The 20,863-nt window shown below is 39.5% G+C and overlaps 1 long non-coding RNA gene across 1 annotated transcript in view; it reads left to right on the top strand.

The window, feature by feature from the left end:
* The first annotated feature begins 806 nt into the window (after positions 1 to 806).
* LOC121069484 overlaps positions 807 to 20,863 on the top strand; it is a 29,392-nt gene continuing 9,335 nt past the window's right edge. The window contains exons 1-2 of the long non-coding RNA XR_005819452.1: positions 807 to 884; positions 19,916 to 19,982. This is a non-coding gene — a long non-coding RNA (uncharacterized LOC121069484). The remainder of the gene's footprint in view (positions 885 to 19,915; positions 19,983 to 20,863) is intronic.

The following is a 20,863-nucleotide window of genomic DNA, read 5'->3' as shown; positions in this document are numbered from 1 at the left end:
TATGGCAAAGGGAGGATTTCCACATTCATGTGGAAGCAGACAGCAGTTGTGTTCAGGCCTTTGACCTCCTGTAGCACTAAGATGTCAAGCACTGGAATCACGACACTGTATGGAGAGTTATCGAATTAACTAATTCCTCAGGGCTTTTTTGACCATTATCTTTAATTTTTCTCTGAAGATGGTTTAGTTAAGCCTCGACATTCTTCATCTGCAACTAAAGATCATGCCAGGAAATTGTCACAGCAGCTATCAAGTACTCCATGCTAGCTCTTTCAAAAACAGGGAGGGGTGGAGGGGAGGTGAAATGATGTGTTTGCCCAGTTCCAAGTTGGAATGTATTTCCTTTCTCGATCACAGTGCATGTTGCCATGGTCCAACCTGTCACCCGTAATCTGAGTTCAGTCTTCAGCTTGACCTATGCTTGTGCTGTAACTTTTGTAGATTCTCTGTTTTATATTAACTTAATGGTAAAGCAGTTTTTATCCAGCTAAAATATTTGACTAGGCTCTTCCTTGTGTCATATTCTTGTTCTCTTTCCATGACAACTGCAGCCCTCCCTTGTGCAGCTCCCCCAGAGCGTGGTTGCCAAGATTACGCTCCTAGATCGCTGTTTCGAGTACAGCCCCCTTCCCTTGGCATCTTTTTGCTATCTGCTTGTCCTCAGGCTGAAGGCTTTTCCTCTCCCCACTATTAGTCACTATTGTGATGTCTCCATCCAGTCTATAATGCCACGTTGATCTCTTGTTTTGTCCAACAAGCACTTCTTAACTACGTGCGGGCTTGGCAATTTCTAAACATGCGGAAAGTGACTTCACTGATGTCCTTCAGACTCCTCTTCGTTAACATGCTACCAGTCCACGGCCTTGGGAAGGGTGATGTTGCGGGTGTGGTGACTAGGATTGTTTCACAGTATTTTTGTGCTTCCATGCCTGTCTGACATTATTGTTTGTTTCCTGCAGCTTGTGGTGTGGCCTTTCTCTTTGCTCTGTGTCTGCGTGTCACCTGGCATGGGTGTTGGTGAGCAGGACTACCTTTTGAGGTACCCTTGGGAGGCTGTGGCTGAGCACCAATTCTCCTCTGCCTCCCCAGAGTCTCATCAGTCACCTTTGGCCCTTCAATCCTTTCATCTCCTTAATGGATGGGCTTGTAATCATGATCCAAGAAGTCTTCTGGAGTCTGATTTTCTTCTACCTTGCTCTGCTCCAATGTGAGTTCATAGGTAACTGTCCTGGAAAACTAACCAACCTTCCTTCCCTTCCTTCCTTCCTTCCTTCCTTCCTTCCTTCCTTCCTTCCTTCCTTCCGTAATTCCTTTCTTTCCCACCTTCCTTCCTTCATACCTTCCTTCCTTCCTTCCTTTCCCTGAGATGGGAAGAGAAATCCTGTGGCCATTTTTTTTTTTTTTTACTTTAATTCTTCTCTAAAATTGGCCACAGCCTTCATTTGACCAAGTCCATCAGGTGCTTTCTTCCCTGGCTGTTCTGTGTTGAGATTGTCCCATTAAATCTGGATGTGATGGGTGCCTCAATAACGTAGGTTAAAATCTGCTATCAGGCAAAATACACATCATGTGTACTGTAAAATGGATCAGTTGAGAGGCTCTGTCCTACATTGAATGCATTAGAATAAACATTTTTAAAAGGGTGCTTATCTTGTTCTTGTTAAAGATCAGAATGTCAGATTAGAATCCTCTTCCTGCCACTGGGATGTGCTCGAGTTTCTGTTGGTAGTTTTATTTATATTACATAAAGAAGCCCTTGTCCTCCATACCCCCACATAAGCTAAGGGAAAGTATATCATGAGAGCTGTTTCCTTGAGGAAGGTCTGGGCCTTGGTTCTTCCAAGCAGATAATTACCCGGAAAGGGGTTGGGAAGGCTCCCTGAGAGATCTTTCTGCAGATGAGAGCCACGCATGTCGCTGCGACAAGGAGCCCAGCAGTCTGCGACCCAAGGTGACCTGCATCCTCAGTGGTCTGGGTGTACTTAAATGGCTGGTCACCCACCCTTCTGAGTCAGATGGGAAGAGCTACGTAGAGGAAGGAAAATAGAAAGAGGTTTTGTCCGCTCTCTAATTAGCCCCTGAATCATCTTCATTCCGCTTCCTATTCCTTACTTGACATTGGCAGTTTATACCCGTTTGGCTGCTCTGCAGAGAGTAACTGTGCATGTTGTATTCCTTCTTCCATTCTCTCTGCCGTACAAAGAGTGCTGTCGCAGGCATAGATCTGGGATGAAATGTTCAGCCCCTTTTTGAATTTAAGGTTGCATCTATCACTTTGTTGGCCAGAAAGTCATCTGTGCAAAATTGAGGTAGCAGGCCTCCTGGTTCCCATAGCTTGCAGGTATGAACTTGAGGGGTGTGCACTGTCTACCACAGATGAATATGGGGTTTTCTGAATGGGGCTAGAAATTAAACTTGTGCTGGGTATATTTTTTTCTTATGTTTGATAATGCAAAGGGAAATTAAAGATTCAAATTTAGTTTAACTGGAATCATTTCTCTGGTTTCCCCTGGATGTTGAAGTCCTCCAAACCAGAACTATTACTTGTATGACCCGGTTAGGATATAATTTATGTAAAGTAGTGGAAATGCTTTTCATATTCACATTTTATCTCAGGTTCTTCCTCAAAGCTAGAAACAAGAATGAAGATTTTGTAGTACTAATAAAGCACATGTTGATGTGTGCAATGCAATGTAGAGACCTGCCCATTAAAACTGTCTTCCAAGAGAAGGTGGGAAAAAATCTTTGTGGTTTATTATATCCGATTAAACTTTCTAACCAGTTATAGCTACTAATTCTAAGGAATTTGTATTCTAAAACTTACCTTATTCAGTCTAGTCCTTTTTCACAGTTTCAAGTATAGTTGTTACTATTACTGAACATTGCTTCTGAAGTGTCTGCCACTACAGTCTGTAGAGTCTGTAATTCTTCCAGTGGGAAGCTTAGAAGGGCAGAGAGCCCTTGTTCGATGGATGGTGTCAGCTGTTTTCCAAACATGCAGTAGAAATGAATGATGGACTGTTTTTCTTTAGAAAAGTTATGGATCTTTCTAGAGAGAGAAGGATTTTGAAGCCACTGGGAAGAGGTGAGGGAAACATAGGTGTAAGACTGGAGATAAAGGCCTGAATAGTAGCAGCAGCACTCTTGAAAAACTCTTAGAAGTGAAACTGGAAGTTTGAGCCACTGTAATGTTGGCCGAGGCAAACGAAACTCTTGATGGAACAAGTTGTTTACATGTGCTTGGTTCCCAGGACTGACGTCCAGCCTAAACACCACTTGGTTATGGTATCTTCTTGATCAGCACTCAAGTCCAGGTTTCTTTTTTACCTTCAAACAGTTTCGTGTTGTGTAACAGGTCTCACACCCCAGGCCTGTCCTGCATCCCTCGTAAACTGAAACTCAGAATCTGGAATTCAGTCCAGTGAACTGGAATCTTTTTGGGGTGGACACAAAGCACTGCGAGGATCTGTGTAAGAGCTGAGAGTGGGTTAAGTGCTTTGCCATACCCACACTAATCGAATGTGAATTCAGCAGCTGTTTGGGATTAGGTCTCTCTTATTGAGAAAGAAAGGAGCTTTCCTGGAGTCATGAAATACTCTGTGGAAACAAATTAGTCCCAAGAAAAGTGATTTTTATTCTTGGACTCATTAAAATCTGTAAGAGCTGGATTCAGCTTGGTACTTAAGGCTATGCAGATCTGGGTCTCAAGCAGTGCCATTTATTTGACACAGTTTAAAGCCACAACTCTAGCTGCAATTCAGAGCATGAAAAATAGTTTCCACTGGATTCCTGTAGTTTTGACTTCATCACTTGAGTTACAATGATTTCTTGTTGTGCCTGAACAGAGTCCACAAACTCTGCAATTTACTGCTTCCTGCAACAGTCTGACACAGTCCCCTGTGGGAGAAAAATAAGTTAAACACAGAACTTTTTCCTCTTAAGGAATTATATTGATCTTGCAGATGCTGAGTTGACTTACTGTGTTTTTCCTTAGAGTACTTGGCTGCAGATCCACTTAAGAATTAATATAAGAGCCCTATCATCTCATTTCCCCTTAAGCCTAAGTATTATAATCTGTGTCAGTCAATGACATGCAGTTTTGTTCTAAAGATGAGATTTAATAGTATGAAGCAGCTCTTCAGTGCTTGCTAAATTCTGTGTCATTATTTCTGAACTATGATAACTATTTCATTTCTCTCAAAAATCTGTGGCTTATGTGCAGCCTGAATTTCAAGTGCAATATATAGAAAATATAAATATTTAAATTTAAGATATGGTTTACACTGTTCTTTGCTGGAGTATCTCTTCTTGTTTCAAAAACCACAAGAGTGTAGCTCAAGTAGTCCACTCGAGAGAGAAAATTCATCATGTGTCTACTTCAGGGCTCTCTTGTTGTTTAAGGGCTAGCTAGGCTGTGGTAAATAATCCACAGACCTTAACGGCAGGCAATGCTGACTCACATTCCTCTGGAAGAGCACCAGTTTACCTCTCTTGGTATCCTCCTCCTCCTCTCTTTTACCCCTTTCCCATCTCATTTTCTCTGAGATGGGAACAGTTTGTTTATTTATTTATTTATTTTCTTCTCTGGAGTCTTCAGTGTTGTTTATTTGGCATAGAACTTGATCGTTTTATTTCAGCTTGATTGGGCTCCTCAAGGATGGTTTCTGTACATAACAGCTAGCTACAATACAGTTCTTCCCTGTGGACTGTTATCTGTTGCTTCCAAAATGAGAATGGTCCTTGGCATCTGCCCAGAGACCCTGCACAGCACAAATCTGTCACCTTTCTGTGAGGGAACTCCTCGTAGGCTTTTCTACATGTGAAGCTCAAGCCAGGTCAAGCTATGAAGAGCACATAGCCATTAGTTTGTCCTCAACCAGGTAGTGTGCAATGATTTTTGTCTTGTCATCAGATGAACTGTGGTAAGGCAATGACACATTGTTAGTGCAATATTATTCTATTTGGAATTAATGTTTGAGAACTGATCTTTTGTGCTTGGTAATGTTAACAAATAATAAAAGAGAGAGTTTTGGTCCCAGAGGTCTGCAGTTTTAGCATGTGAATCTAATGTGCTAGTCTCTTACGTGTTGTTGATGTGTGCAGAATATGTAGCTTGAAGGCTAAACACACTGCCATGGCACTTCCCTTAAAGCTCAGTGTGTTGTTCACCGTCCACAGTTACTCTTGTACTCTGCTAATCGATTGCTTTATTACAAGTTATTTGCACACCAGTGCTGAGGTGATTTTATTCTGTTGGCAGTTTTGCCATAATTCAGCAAAAGCAAGTAGCCTTTCCTGCAGAGCTCATGTGGCTAACACAAGATGGCCCTGACATGCAACTGTTGTATTTCCACAGTGAAAGAGACTGTGTTTAGGGCAAAAGACTTTAATTTCCCTTATAAATAAAGTTAAAAAAATAAAAATCTTATAATCTCTGACACTGTTTTACAGGTAATAGGTTTAAAAAATTGACTTGGCTTCCTTATTTATGGCTAGGAAGCAATAAAACCACCAGCCCATACAACTCAGAAATTCACCACAGAGATGTTGCAAGTAGAGAGAGCCAGGAAAAGAGAGGGTGTAAAATACCTTTTAAACCAGACATCCCATTTCTCTACAATGGTGGATTACTACAGTCATTTTCCCTTCCTTCTCAGAACACAAGGGGTATAATGCTTATGAGAATTATGTCCCAGCCCTTCAAATGCTAGCTAAGTTATTATGCAGTTTAATCAGAGATTGTAATTGTTGGAGTGAGTGAGCTGCAGACAGCCACTGGGCATTACTGTGGAATGCAGGAGCAAAGGAAAGTCCTTCCTCACATTTGGCTTTGAAAATGGGACAACCTGCAGGGTGCATTGTGCTCAGCTCAGGCTTCGGTGACAGAGGTTCAGATACCTGTCCCTTCTCTTGGGTTGCTATGTTGAGGTTGGGCTTTCTTTTTTTTTTTTTTTTTTTTTTTTTTTTTTACCTTTCTGCCCAGTTGTGTATGGGAGCCTTCTGTGGTCTTTGAGGATAGCCCGGACAATCATGGTGGCAATGAAGAGATGGTTCTCCTGGAGCAGTGCACTGCACTTGGGTAGCTGGGAAAAACAGGGGAGAGGTCAAGGGCTAGGCCTTCCCAATTTAAGCAAAGAAGCATAACCTAGAATTTAATAAAAAATCTGTGACAACACTTTCTGAATTTTCATTTCAGTGCATGTGTCTAAGGTCTCACAATGACTGTTCTCCTCTGCTTTTGGCAAAGCCTTGATGCTTTTAATTGTGCTCGTGCACAGAAAGTTGCATTCTAGCTTTTCTCTAGGCTAGCTTTTCTCTAGCAGTCTTAGATGCCAACTAGAGATGCACCAATGCCTCTTGGAAAGAGGAAGGAGCAACTGAGTAGGTAGCTTGTGAAGAACTAACCATTCCCAAAAGAAGTTTAATAGGTTGATGTGGTCTGTGAGGAGGACTTGAATTTTCTTTTTTTTTTTTTTTTTTAATCTATTAGAATTATTCAGAGGTAAGTGTCCAGCAAGAGGAGACTTACGAGGGGAAGAGGAATCAGTGATATCCACTTCCATCTCAAATCACAAAATGAGCTTTTAGAGGAGTTTTCATGGGCAGAAACATCTCACAGGACAGGGAAATGTAAAGCAACTTCCCCAAGTCTATCCCATGTCTCCTGTGAATGCTAGTCAAAGCTACAGTTTGTTTTTCTACGGTTGATAGTGGTTGCAAATGATTATGGGGTTCTGTGACACAGGAATTAATGAATTGCAACTTCTTTTTGAAACTCAAGTGGGAAAAGACTTTGAACTTCTGCAGTGACTGCTTCTGCTTCTTCTGTCCATAGCCATGATGGCCACACTCTCTCCTCCTCCTCCTCTCCTTCTTCTCTCCTTTGACCCCATTTTTGGCTCTGCTGAGTTCATAATAGGATACCAAATATTGTAATTGAATTAGGCTAGCAGTTTCTGATACATGTGAGTCCAGGAGACTCCCTAAATTATATCGGAAAACTGCCTTTTGAGAAGTTTGTTGCTGGGGTGAATATTTTGTAACAGTGGACAGCATGAAAGGCAAAGTATCGCAGAGGGCTGTGGTGTTCTTCAGATTGTGTTCCTTTTAGAAGGAGTCTTGCTTCTTAGAAAAACTGTTTGGTGCCTGTGTAACATCAGTTTTTCAGTTTTCTCTTTGACACCTTATCCAAGTTACTATGACAACTGAGGCCTTAGACTTGTTCACTTTATGGGTGGACAAATAATGCGATCATTAGAGATGTATGCTAAGGTCAGAGGGTGGCTGGCTGATGTTTGTTTAATTGAGTCCCATGACAGAAGCTGGAAAATCCTGAGCAGGAAAGGTTGTCTTCCAGGGCACATAGGAGCACTGAAATAGGCCAAATTATTTGAGTCTGACCTTCCTGCATCTGGTGGAGCTTTGGGGTTTGGAGCAACAGTGACTTTAAACCACTTTTGCAATTTCCTGATACTAAACCTGGTAAATCTATTCCTGTGCAATACTGTAACACAACTTCAGGGTCCTAGCATGTAAGATAGTTACTACCGGATTTGGTATTTTTGAATTATAATAAACTGGATTTTACAGTGCTTTAGCATTTTACTTCACATCCAGTTAATGAAGAGGGGAAAAAAGAAAAAAAAAAAAAAAGAAGGCAAAGCATAGAAGAGGACAAAGTCCCCTTAATTGAAGACAAACCATGGCAGTTCTGAAACTGAATGAGCTACTGGCACAAATCGTTGATGAACATGGACCCAGAACAGCGTGCTGTTGCTCCTGATTTTGCAATGCAGACTGAAAAGGAAACAGAGGTATTCCTAGTTAAAGAGGTGGGAATTTCATGGTGTGCACCTTGTGCCAGTTGGTGTCAGGTAACACCAGAAGATCTTTAACTCACAGAAAGGGTTTAATAACTTAATGAACCTGCTGTACAAAACCAGTCAAAAAACAGCATGTAGAGGTTTTAGAAAAACATTCTGTCTTCTGGCAAGAACTGCTTATTTATTGGGCTTCACTTATTTTCTGGGCTATGACAGATCATTGCTTTCAGATGCTATATGACAATAATTACCAGGATATCAGTAGAGTGGCCGTTTCTTGATTTTTTTGGGAACAGTTCATGTATATAGAGAAAAATGTTGATTTATGTGATTTCCCTCAAGAGTACTCCAATGCCTAAGGATGTTTTACCAAAGTGTTCTTCCTCTTGAAATTTATTTCCATGAACATATAGATCTACTGTGTGCTATACCATCTAGGAGAAGATTAATAATGAAAATGGTGAGAAAAATATATGTTTTTGCACTGAGACTGTAGGGAGGCAGTCTACTGTCTGAAACAGAAACTTGGGATGTTTGGATTGTATTACTCTGCCACTACTTACCATGTTAAAGTGTAAAATATTATTTTTGCTTTTCACATGTCATCTATATTAAGAACATTAGATTGAAAGAGAAGTGAGTGTACCAGAAGCTCTAATGAAAACCTGGGTATAGTGATGGAAATGGTGGGCATGTGAAGGCAAAATCAGGATGCTTAGAGTACGGTCATGGAAGTGAAAATGCTGGCTTAGATACTTAGACTGTGGTGCTGTCCTGCAATGTGAGCAATACACTTACAAGACAGTAACGTGTGACATTTGACATCTACAGCTGAGAAGTATGGGAATTTATGCACATTCTTATAGTTATCTATATGGTGAAGATTGCACATAAAACTCTTTGCAAAATAAGGCAAAAGCATATTCATATATCATAAAGGTCAGACCCGAGTAATCTCCAACAACTTTTCAGCATAAGTAGCATTGCATATAAAAATGGGTTTGAAATTTTATACTTAGAGTCACATCCTCCCCTTGCGTAAGGCAGAATAGATTCCGTATGTCCAGTTGAGCTGGGACCATCTATAGCATCTGGCAGCTCAGCTATCAACATTTTAAGTACGTATATAAATCCAGAGAGGAAATTTATTTAAGAAATATGCAAATTTTCACAGCAATGGAAACAACAGTTATGTATTACAAAGAACTTCGGCATGCCTCAGTTTCAGTTGCAGAGCAAGCCTTAGAAACCTGGCCTGTATTCCCTAAGTGGTTTGCAACCACAGACCAACTTTCAAGGGGAACACGCTGCTCCCCATGGGGAAGGATTTATGATTTTATTTGGGATATATGAAACGCGATGATTTTGGCTGGATTTCAAGAAACAAAGGAGCGGGGCAGAATCAGCATTCATTTGCACCCCTTTCAGTCTGCTTGCTGTCAATGAAGTTGTACTGAGAATGAAACAAGGCAGAGAATGGGCTAGAGAGAGGGAACCACTTTCTTTATAATCATGAACAAAAAATAATAGTTTTCTGATCCCTCTGTGAGCAGAAGCTGCTGGTGCTGGCAGAGCTCTGAAAAAAAAATGCTGCAGCAGAAAACAACAGCAGACTCAGACAGCCCTTGTCCGGGACCTTTCTTCTGGATTCTTAAATTCTTATTCTCTCTGACCTACTGAAATGATCTGTTTTAACAGTGTGAACTAAATCTTTGTAAATAGGTGAAATCAGTTGTGTTGCCAGAATTCAGCTATGTGCAGACAAGTAACTGTGTTTCTGGAGTAAGCAGGAATGTTCCGTCCCCTAAGCTGCAGTAATAGACATTTATGCATTTTGAGGAAAACTGCTTGAAACTAAATTTCTAAGACCTCAGAAAAGTGCACGGTATCCAGTCAGTTGAAGGAAATGCTTCCCAGCGTTCCTTGTCACTTTTAGTTGAATGCTAGCTAACACCTGGTAATTTTTTACTTAACGGAAGCGGAGCGCACGGGGAGAACCACTATCTAAAATAAGCAGTTTCCGAGCTAGACCCCTGGCTTGCATCCATTGCCTTTGCACCACTGGTGCAGGAGGGAATTCCTCGGCACTGCTGAGCTGCAGGAGCCTGGCCCCCAGCTCCCCCCGGCTCTGCCTTTCACAGGGGGAGCACGCCTGGGACATCTCTGAGGCGAGGCGGGAGGGATTCTTAAACCATTTGTGAACTCTGGCAAGTCCCAGCTGCTGCAACAGCCCTTGGGAAGACGTTGCAGCTGAAGGCAATGTTGAGCGGTCTGAAGCGGCCCCGTGCTGCCGAGTGGGGTCCTGGCAGGCCTCCATGTGGGACAGAAAGTCAGGGGCTCGTGCAGATTTGTGTTGTGGCACTGGGATCTTGCTGCAGGAGGTGATACCTGAGTATCTGTGCCCAAATACTCTATCGGTGGCTTCAAAAGAGATGTGCAGGCTTCTCTGGGTGGGAGTAAAGACCCCTGCCTGTTGTCTAAACATATCTGCATTTTGTAAGCAGAGCAGTAAGTTAATAACACGCTGGAAATAACAGGTATTGCCTAGGAGGCTGAAAGTGAGAACTGAACTGGTGAGCTGTGTTCCACCTGGGATCTGTGAGAGCCTTGAGGTCATTGACAAAGATGTCTTGACTTGAAACTGTAAACTTTCCTTGGGATGTGCTCTGTGCTTGAATAGTCAAGTATGGAATGATTTATTGACATTTTATGCAGGTAGAAGACTGGGTCTAAAGGGAGACAAATACCCTATTGAAATAGGTTTCTTTTTGATGGAAATAAAAATAAAATGCTTGGCTTGCTTCCTATCATGATGTAGCTTGCAACCTTCTACATGTCCTCAGAGAAAGAGGGTTCATGCACACTACAGATGTATAATGTTGGCTAGCTTTACATTTTTCACATAGTATCTCACACATGTTCACTGTAGTCTTTGTTATTGCTCAACGAAAAGCTTTCATAGCCTAAAATTAATTAAAAAACACAGCAGCAATGCAGCAGCATGCCCTCATGGAATGAGAAAATCGCTGCTAGAAATGTTAGCCACAACAAACTGAGATCCTGACAGTCGCACCGTACCAAGCTGCTCATGCCTTTCTTCCTTCTCATGTAGTAATATTCCTAAATACACGGTAAAATATTACAGTGTAATTACACAGTGGATATTTGACTGGAAAACTTTCCCTCACCTGTAATATATGTCTAGCTGCTTGGTTAATATTGCCATTCAGGTACAATTTAAAATCAACGGGGAAAGTTATTCCAGAACCTACACAAGAAGGTCACAAACTCCCTTTGAAAGCCCTGATACTTCCTTTTGTCCGCTCTTATGTATCTGATTACAAATTACTAAATCCTACTGCTATTTGAGAACTTTTAGATTCTAATCAGCACTTTGATGAATGTACAGCACAATAATGCAGATGAGTGATGTCACCATTTATGCATACAGCAGCATGCATGGACAAAATCGCAGAGAAGCCATTCAAAAGCACTGGGGCCTTTGTGATCTAGGAGCTTCCTTTGTAATCAGTCCTGACTGTAAATTATTGCCTAACAATTAGGCATTGTTAAAACATCTAATTAAGCATTTAAAAAAAATCACATAAATAACTAAGTGTTCTGCTTCAAATGTGACGAGTTGACTTTACGATGATAAAATAGAATGAGAATGTGGAATAAGGAAATACTACAGAAATTTGCTTGAATAAACAAGAAGGAAACATGAGTAAATCCCAGTAATACCTGCAAATTAAATATCTCGTCTTTGGCATTTAGGCATTAGGTAACGTCCCAACATTTTGTGCTACCAGAAAGAAGACTTTTATTAAATGAAGCTGAGATGAACATCATAACACTTTCTCATGTAAGGAAAGAAAATCAGTGTAGATACCTGCTAATAAATTAGCAAAATAAATCTTTAAAAGTTTTTAAAAAATCTTGAAAGGTTGTGTGTTTTCGTAAAAGATAATGAAACTGGGTCATTGAAGCAAAAATGGTAGTATAAATGTAAACGTCATGCTTTTTTTTTTTTTTCTTCCCCGATGATATCTTCCTCAGATCTTTTTTAGTCTGTTTAGCACACTTATATTCAGTCTTTTCATTGGCTGTGAAAACACTGTAGGATTATTCTTTAAACTAAAAGCTATGCTGAAGGGATATAAGGATGCTCTGAGTTTAAAAAGGGGAAGGAAAGCTGAGAACTGCCTTTCTGCTATCTTTTCAACACCAGATAAGGTCCCAAAAGGGACAAGGTCTGTCTCTTCTTATGTTGTCTCCATATTTCTTTCCTGTGTGGTTTTGCATTATAATGTCAATATTATTTTAATGTGAATTATGAAGGAGTGACTTTTTTTTTTCTTTTTTTTTTTTTCTCTAAGTATAAGCCTTTAAACTAAGATGATTGGGAAATTTTCTGTAAAAAGGCCCTTACTGCCACTTTGCACTGTGTATGGGTAAAAGTGTGTGTTGGTCTTCTGAGGCTTCCCATGCCCATGGAAATGATAACAAGAGGAAATGTAACCCGAGCAAATGTACCAAAATGCTGTGTAGTGCAAAGCAGAGGGTTCTCTGCAGAGGTGCTGGGAATGGAAAGCTGCTGCCGTTTAGTAACCTTCCTCCTTTTCTCTGCCAGGGATTGCTGACAAGTTTGTCTCCAGAGCTGAACAAATCTTCTATGGTACCAAGCTGTGGTCATAGTTATGTGGTTAGTGTAGTTTATTGGCAGTTCAAGAACTAGAAACCAGCTTCTGCACTGATTTAAAATTAACATATATCCTATGATTTTTCAATCCCATTCTTTTTGTGTACGTATATGTATTTATATAGCTCCAGTTGTCTCTGCTGGTTTATCTGGGAAGTCCATTATTCAAACCTAATGCTTTTGCCAGCTGCAAATAGGTTCTCTTTGCAGTGTGTCACTTTCCATTATCATGGGCCGCTGTCTTTTCAACACTTAAGAATGTCATGTCACCACATGATTAACATTTAAAGCAGTTGTACGCTGCTTTTAGCAGTGAAAGTCAGAATTACTTAGGTAGTCGGTTCCCTTGTTGATTGTAATATGGGAAGTCACTATCCTCTAACTGGACAAATTTCTTCCAAGTGAGGTTGAAGTAAATACGGGTGGTAACACAGTATCAGTTCTTTTCATTCCCCCTCCTTCATTGTCTTCCTTCACTTCTAATGTAGCTGATGCACTTCAAAAGATCATGACCATAAGATAAGCTTTAAATAGTCTCCAGTTATTTCTAAAGATATAAAGAGAGTCTGAAACATTGGAAGAGGTCGCCTTCAATCTGTGTAAGTATTCAAAAGTCAGTCATTCTAGCCCAGTTGGCCTTTCTTTATTCATTTTATGCCATAAAGAGAGACATTACAATTGCTTGGAAGGAAGGTTTTTTTATGATCAACAGCAGAAGAAAAGGATTTAGAATTGTTAATATGCTGCTTGAGTGCTTAGCCATCTATATTTACAGTAATTGCTTCTGGAAAAAAAAAAGTCCTTTTCCTGCCAACATGAAGGAAAAATAAAGGCTGATTGAATTAAGTCTGGAAACCAGTTTGATTAGAAATTGAAACAAATCTCCTGGGACTCTAGGAATCCAGTTCATTCATGGCATTCCTTCCATACTCTAATGTGCTTTAATGCTTGATACTGAACAATATGAAACGCTAGTTTCTGAAACCAGCTGTTGTGGGTTTGGTAGTTTGGAACCACATTTCAAGAGCTGAATGTAAACCATAAATACGTGCGAAGGCAGGCGTTTCAGCTTATTCCTCCAGGTACAAACCAATGGTCATTATTTCGAAAAAGTTATTAAAGGCATTAGAATCACGCCTTTCACTTTCAGAAAGACAAGCAAGAAGCGTATGGATAATGCCATTATTCCAGTGAATGATATCATACAAAATGTCAGTAATATATAATAACATAGGTAAAACATAGGACTTTTAATAGACGCTTGGAGGCACTACTTATCAGCATTTTGGTGTTTTCTCTTTCCTGAACTGAAGTCCAGTGGCATTTTGCTGGAACAGTGCAAGTATTGATTCGGAATCTGATTTAACAAACAAACAAAAAATAAAATAAAACAACACCATTTCTGTTCTACATTCTTGTTAACAAAAGTCAGACCTTAAATACCTGAAAAATCAAGACCCCGATTTCTCACTTTTCCATCATTCTTTAAAACTTGTCAGAGACGCTTGGATATCATCAAACAGGGCTTGGGGCTCTTTACCTCTAGCATCTCTCCCAGTGCAAAGAGGAAAATGACTTTCTTGTGGCATTTTGTGTGCCATAGCTTGTGAGCTGAAAGCAACAACATCCTTTGATTACTAGACATAGCAGCTTGCTTCACTTCCCCACTTCCTTGCTCCTGTTACTTCTGCTCATCACAGTTAAATTAGGTCAACTCCTTGGGCTGTCCCTGACACAGTCTGCAGTTTGAAGACTCATATATCACAGCCTCACAACTGAGGCTTGCAAGGATGGTGGTAAACACTTCCTAACCCACAGCAGTGTTGTTGTTCCTAGGCTTTGTGATAGTGTATGCAGAGACAGAAAAACTGCTCAGGGACAACAGGTCTAAATAGTGAATGTGGATTTCTGGTATTTTTGCCCATTTTGTGAGTCATGGACAAAACCAAAAATGTCACATGTGAAATTGTTCCACTAAATAGTAGTGGAAGTATACAAGCACTGAAACAAAGAGGGATGTTTATGGTGTATTTATGAATCACGGGTTAGGAAAGGAGTTTCTCCTCTGTCAGGCTTAGAAACGGACACTCTACTTTTGCATATTTTTTTTTTCCAGAATAATAAAAGTTTCCACATATTCTTCTTAAACAGAAGTTGTGTAATACCAAATATATTGCACAGGTAGCTCTGTTTTCCAAATACTCTTTGAAAATGACAAATTAACAATGATTATAGTTTTATATAATGTATAATTATCTATTATTTACAGAATAAAGAGTGAACAGTGAAAGTAGAGGTCATGCCATAACATGCAGTACATGAACAGTTGGAGAAGAATACTTTTTTATGTGGCCACTTCTTTCATCATTCGGAAATTGTGGGAAAATATTTCTAAAATACAGCCTTGGAAGGCATTATATTTCAAACTGAATTTTTTGAAGCAGACAGCACAACAACTGATTAACATTGACTTCATTTAAAAAAAAAAAATCTTAACTCCTGATTTTTGTATCAGCTAATTGTTGTGGAGTCTTGTTGAACATAATTTTTTACAGGATTTTTTATGACTTATGACATATAAAATATGTTAGAACCAAGCAATGTAAATGCAGCCCACATTTTGGAAAAAAAAAAAAAAAAAAGATTTTCTCTAACTTCATTGTGTGATGGAATAATATTTGATAATTTGCAAAATGTTGTTAGTCAAATAAAAATATGTAAAGAATTGTATGCAGAAGTAGTGCAGTAATAACTTACATACAAGCATTTTGTGCAAGGACAAATAAGAAAAAAACCAAACATATGGTGCAACCCAGAATTATAATGCATGGAAACTGTATATGTACTTCTGAAAAATGTTTTTATAACCTGGCTTCCTTAGGGCAAATTCATCTTATACCAGGATGATTTACTGAAGGCAGATCTATATATCTTCTGCCTTAGGAACACAAAACTTCTTAAAAAAAAAGGGGGGGGGGGAGCTAATCTGAAGCATTTGAATTATAAATGTTTACAACTCATTGAATTTAAAAATATGAAATTTTGCAGTTAAATTAAAGTAATAAATACAATAAAAAGCTGATGAGCTTACAGGTTCAAAAGAAAGTTTACCAAATGTTTTCGTGACCCAAATCTGTGGACTGGATGAGGCAGATAAGGGGAAGAGGGTGATGCATAGTTGATGTTTCAATCTATTCTTGTACATTTTCTGTTGTTTCTGTTTCATTTAGATGCATGTTTAATTAGATCTGCATGCTCACTTGGACTCTGCATTTTTGGTTGTTGGTTAAAACCTGCAGAATACCTAAACTACATACCTAAAAGAGCTTAAATGATTTTTACAGGGTTTTATGGTAATGATTTCAGTTTCAGGCTTAGGAACAGAATGGATCCATTTATCACTGGAGCCTGAGCAGGAAGGAAAGGGAAGGGCAAAGAGGTTACACTGGCAGTGGAAAGGTAGGCAAGAGAAAGTGGGAGAAAGCGTCAGGTGTAGAGGTATGGAGGGATGAGACAAGTAGAAATGAAGCAAAAAAATGCAGTCAAACACACTGGTTTTCTTTGCTTTAAATGCCCTATAGGCAGAGCAGTCAACAGGCAGACAATTGTACCACCGGGCACTTTTGATTACATTAAGGTGTCAGGCAAGCTTTGCTGTCCATGGTTTATGGTATCAGCTGAGCAACCTGAAAGAATAAATGATATAATTTGTGATGTGACTCATACAAGAAAGCAGATAATCAGTAGTGTGCCATAATACAAGTGAGAAAAAGACAAAATGAAACTCAAGGAGCAGTTATGGTAGACATTGTATTTCTTCTATCTTCTGGATATGTTTATCATATTATTATTATTATTATTTACTAATGTTATCATATCACCTAGTGACAGAAATTCAATGCTCAGAGCCAAGATACTAGGCAAAACAACCTAATGCTTATGGCAGTTTCTTCCTTTGCTGGTTATTAAATTGTTTCTGTGAATGAAAATAATGATAACAAGGAGAAATGTACACCATGCTGTGACAAATTTCCTGCCGCACCATGAGTGGTCTGCATAACTGCCTCTTGCAGCTGTAATGATACTCTTAGGTGGAGGGAATCTGAATGTGGGCCTTAAGAGTGGCTGGAGTGACCTCCTGAATTGCATTGTTAACACTGAGAATGCAGATGCCTAATTTAGTACTTCAAATTGCACAGATTACTGCATACTGAAAAATGAGAATACAAGAAAAGAGGTCTTAAAGGGCTGGTAGACATTCAAACTGAATTCCACTATTGATTTGCTCTGGGGATATCAGTTTTATGATGAAGTTAAAAATTTCCAAGCTGACCATCTTCATCTTCATTTTGCTGCATGTTCTTTTCCGGTTGTTTATCAAATTACACTGAAGGGTACCAGAGCAAATTACTGATGCAAATGAAGTGCCCTCATTTTTCCAATAAATGAGTAATAGTAATAATAAAATAAAAGCTATCATCTGCAATTTTATGCAGAGCCTTGAGCTATGTTTTTCTAAAACCTTTTTGTTAATACTTTTGTAGGCAGACTTGAGAACTCCAAGGATTAGCTAATGTTACGCCAGTAAAAATGATTCTTGAAAATGACAGATATAAGCAACATTACTACCGGGGATTACGTTTGGTCATATTTTTTTCCATTAGATCATGCTTCTGTGGAGTTCCTAGACTCTTACTGGAAGATCCTGCTAGCTCTTGGACTGTGGTGCAGAATGTCCCTTATGTTCATTAGTAGCTTACATTGGAAGCAGAAGGCTTCTGAGCTTTTCAGCTGTAATTCAACATTAGTCTTAGGCAGGAAAGCGAAAATGTATTTACTGAAAGTAAAATATTTATTTTGGCCAGAATACAATTTTTGGCACTGGTACTTATGCCTTTTAGGTCAAATTTTGGTAGTAGGCTAGTAAGCCTGTGATTGCAAAACACAGACCAATTTAATAAAAGTTCAGTTCAATTTCATTCCTCTTGGTGTAAATCCAGAGTATTTTGCAGAAATCCGTTACCATCTGACTAAACTTTCGGTTTCTAGGGTCTGCAAGTGCACGCAGTATCCAGTGTTATCAGCCCAGAGTAGGTATATATTTAGTTTCTCATTAGACAGTAAAGACAAAAAAGCCAACCCACTTTATGATTAACTACAAGTATAGTGGCAGCCCAGCAATCCTAAGCAGGTGACATAAGCTCGTGTTACTGATGTGAAAGTTTTCTGGTTTAGTAATAATGACCAACTGTAACAGCAACAACAATAACAAGAATATCCTCCAGAGGAAAGTGAATATTAATAGCCCTTTTACACAGACAAACTGAATCCAAAAGGTTAAATGACCCATCTAGCACTCCCGTGTAAGATGGAAATGAAACACGTGTAGACCAGTGATGACTTATGCCATGTGCATAGTGTTACTAGTGACTTTTAGATCAAGCTTTGCTGTACTTACATATTAAAGCTGGTGGAGGTAATCAAACCAAGTCTGAGCACTTCCCTTCCTTACAAGATGAAACTCCATGTGCTACACAAATTAATATAGTAAAGAACCTTTGTTTCATTGCACTCAAAAATGTTTTCTGCATGTATGTAATGGGGTGTCTTTTTCCATTTTTTTCTACTTTGTTACCATTTTCATGCTTCCACTTCCACGAAACAGCTGCTAGCAATCTGACCTTTGATGACTCTGAGAAGACAGTGATCATTTGGAGTCCCTGACAGTTAGTCTCCATGTTTTCCAAGAGACTGTGTAGGCAGTAAGTGCTGAGATTTCACATCATGGTCAGCTGCTAGAGAAGTGTGAATACCTGAGTGCTGGGCCATGCAGAGTTCTTGTCACTCCACAGAACTGTAATCTTATCTAGAGAATTCACACAGATTTTACTCAATCCAGAATTTCAACCCTCTTTTCAGTGTCCCAGCCCTTGGGCCAGAATTTCCAATTGTGATTCCCTGAATTGAGACATTAGGAACTGGAGCTAGACGCTTACTAGAGTAAACTTGCTCTGGAGGTTCTGAGCACGCTGCACTGACAACGTCAGAAGCCTAATGCAGATTTTTGCACACTCAGCTGTGGGTGCCTGAATTTTGCAGCTAAGCCTATGAGTTTTGGTTTATGCTTTTAGATCTGGCCTATGCTTTTAGATGTCAGAAATGATTTAAGCAGCTATTAGGCCTGCAACAAATTGCAGTGGAAAGATCAACTGAGCGTGGAGAAACCAACGTTCAGATTATACAAGGGATATATTATACAGGGACCACTTGCATAGCAAACCTGTCAATGATTTATAAAGTGTACAGACATAGTACCAAGGGAAGTCTTGCTCAAAACAATTGGTTACTCATTACCACGTTGTTTCAATGATCTTCTCATCTTACTGAATGTACTGGACAACAGGAAAGATCTGCCTATCTCTTTAGCACCCGATGACTCTCGGACAACTTTGTTGCCCTCTGTAAATTAATGTCAGCCATCCTTCAGAAGTATAGGACTGCTTACTGAAGTACAATGCCTGTTTTATTTGAGAGTTTTCTGGGAAAAGGTTTAGAGAACATCCATATCAAACAATTTCTGTACAGCAGTATTTGTACCTCGAAGAGTTAGGTCAAGAGTTTTGGATCAAAGCCTAGCTGAGATCCAGAGACTGCATACATCATGGGGCCCAAAGAGAGAAGCATTAAGTTTCTTCCTTAAAATTGGCTGTTAAATGTGAATGCATCATCTTTTGTGTTATATAAAATCCAAACTGAGTGTTCTGCATTTTCTTGAGGCAGCAAACTGTTGAACAGATGCCCCTTCATTTCAAGGTCTTTGGATCAGGCTCTTGATGAATTCATTAAACTATATATTCATTATAGGTGGTGAAAAGTATATAACCTTTCCGGGAGGGAAGTGGTCCACTCCATAAATAAATCTACCCCTGTAAATTACAAATGTGCTAGAAAGAAATACCTGGATCCAACAGTGCTGTAACTTGAGCAAGGCAGCTGTTGATAATGGTAGCTTTGGGAAGGAGGTTGTTCACAGTGGAATGGATGAACGTTACGAAGTGCCCTGATGGTCTAAAAATCCAGGCTGTACTGGATCGGGGGAAGAAGTAAATTCCAGAATGAAGGTCCCTCAGGGAAGAGGACCTGCCAGAATTTCTCTTTTGCTATATATTGAGCTCCTGTCTGAGCATGAACAAAGATCAAAACCACTGCATTACTACGCTTCCACAGAGGCCTAACTAACAAAAGTTGGAAAGTTTGAGATTGTATTCTGAGAGGTCATCTCTTACAACCTGTATCCTTTAGAAGTCAGAGGATAGACTCTCACAGAAGACTCTTCCTAGTTACTTGCTCTACTAAATACCAAGTCCATTGCTTTCTGTGTTGTTTGCAGTTCCTGATGAACATGAAAACTGGCTCCAGCTTTGGAAGCACTGCAGTAGTCTAAGGAAGAATTAATGGTGAGTTTCCTATATCCATGTTGACCAGAAACAGAAGAGAACTTTGTCTTTCTCACTGTGGTTTTCAAGCCAGTGACTATCAGGTGGCAACTAAGTTCTTAACCGGATCTACATCCAGTAATTTTCAGTTGACAAATAGCAGATGTGCTTCAATGGAGAAGGGTCAGGTATAGTCTTTGCCATAACTTGCTAGAGATTTTCCTCACTTTGGCTTTCTGTGGATTACACCCCATGTGTATCCTAAAAGCAAAGCATCACTTAGTCCCTAATTTAACCTGTGACTTCAAACAAACAAACAACCCCCTTCCCCAAAACCCAACCCCATTCTCTGCTTGCATTTTCAAGATTTCAGCACTTTATTACTATTATTATTTCCCCTCGTTTCAAATGGACTGTTAGACTGCATATTTTGGTTCTAAATGTGAATGCACTTCAGACACCATTCCAAGGCACAGTTTTCTGACCTTTTTCTTAGTTGCAGCTTGTTCATGGTGTCATTGTCAAATTCATTGGCACAGGGAATTGGCCACAACTGGCTTATTCCACAGCACTTGCTAGAGCAATCAGATGCCAGTAAAGAATGTTTTATAGCAGTGACAATGTTACAGCATCTCAGTGTTTTGTGTTTTTTTTTTTTTTTTTTTTTTTTTTTTTAGTCATCGGGCACAGTCCAGTCATAAGCATGTTAGAATATAAATGTAATCTGTGTTTGTGGAAAAATAAATATCCCAGCTAAGACCTAGGTAAATCCTGCTCAGTACTGACTGTGACCAAGGTATGAGCCAGATCAAGTATGGAGAAACAAATATTATCCCCGTATAATGTCATATGACAGCTGTAATGTATTAAATCTGTAAGGGCATTACATTTGGGTACCAATT

This window comes from Cygnus olor, chromosome 4 (assembly GCF_009769625.2).
Source record: "Cygnus olor isolate bCygOlo1 chromosome 4, bCygOlo1.pri.v2, whole genome shotgun sequence".
NCBI lineage: Eukaryota > Metazoa > Chordata > Aves > Anseriformes > Anatidae > Cygnus > Cygnus olor.
The sequence above is the reverse complement of the archived record's forward strand: the minus strand, read 5'-3'. Positions and strand labels throughout refer to the sequence as shown.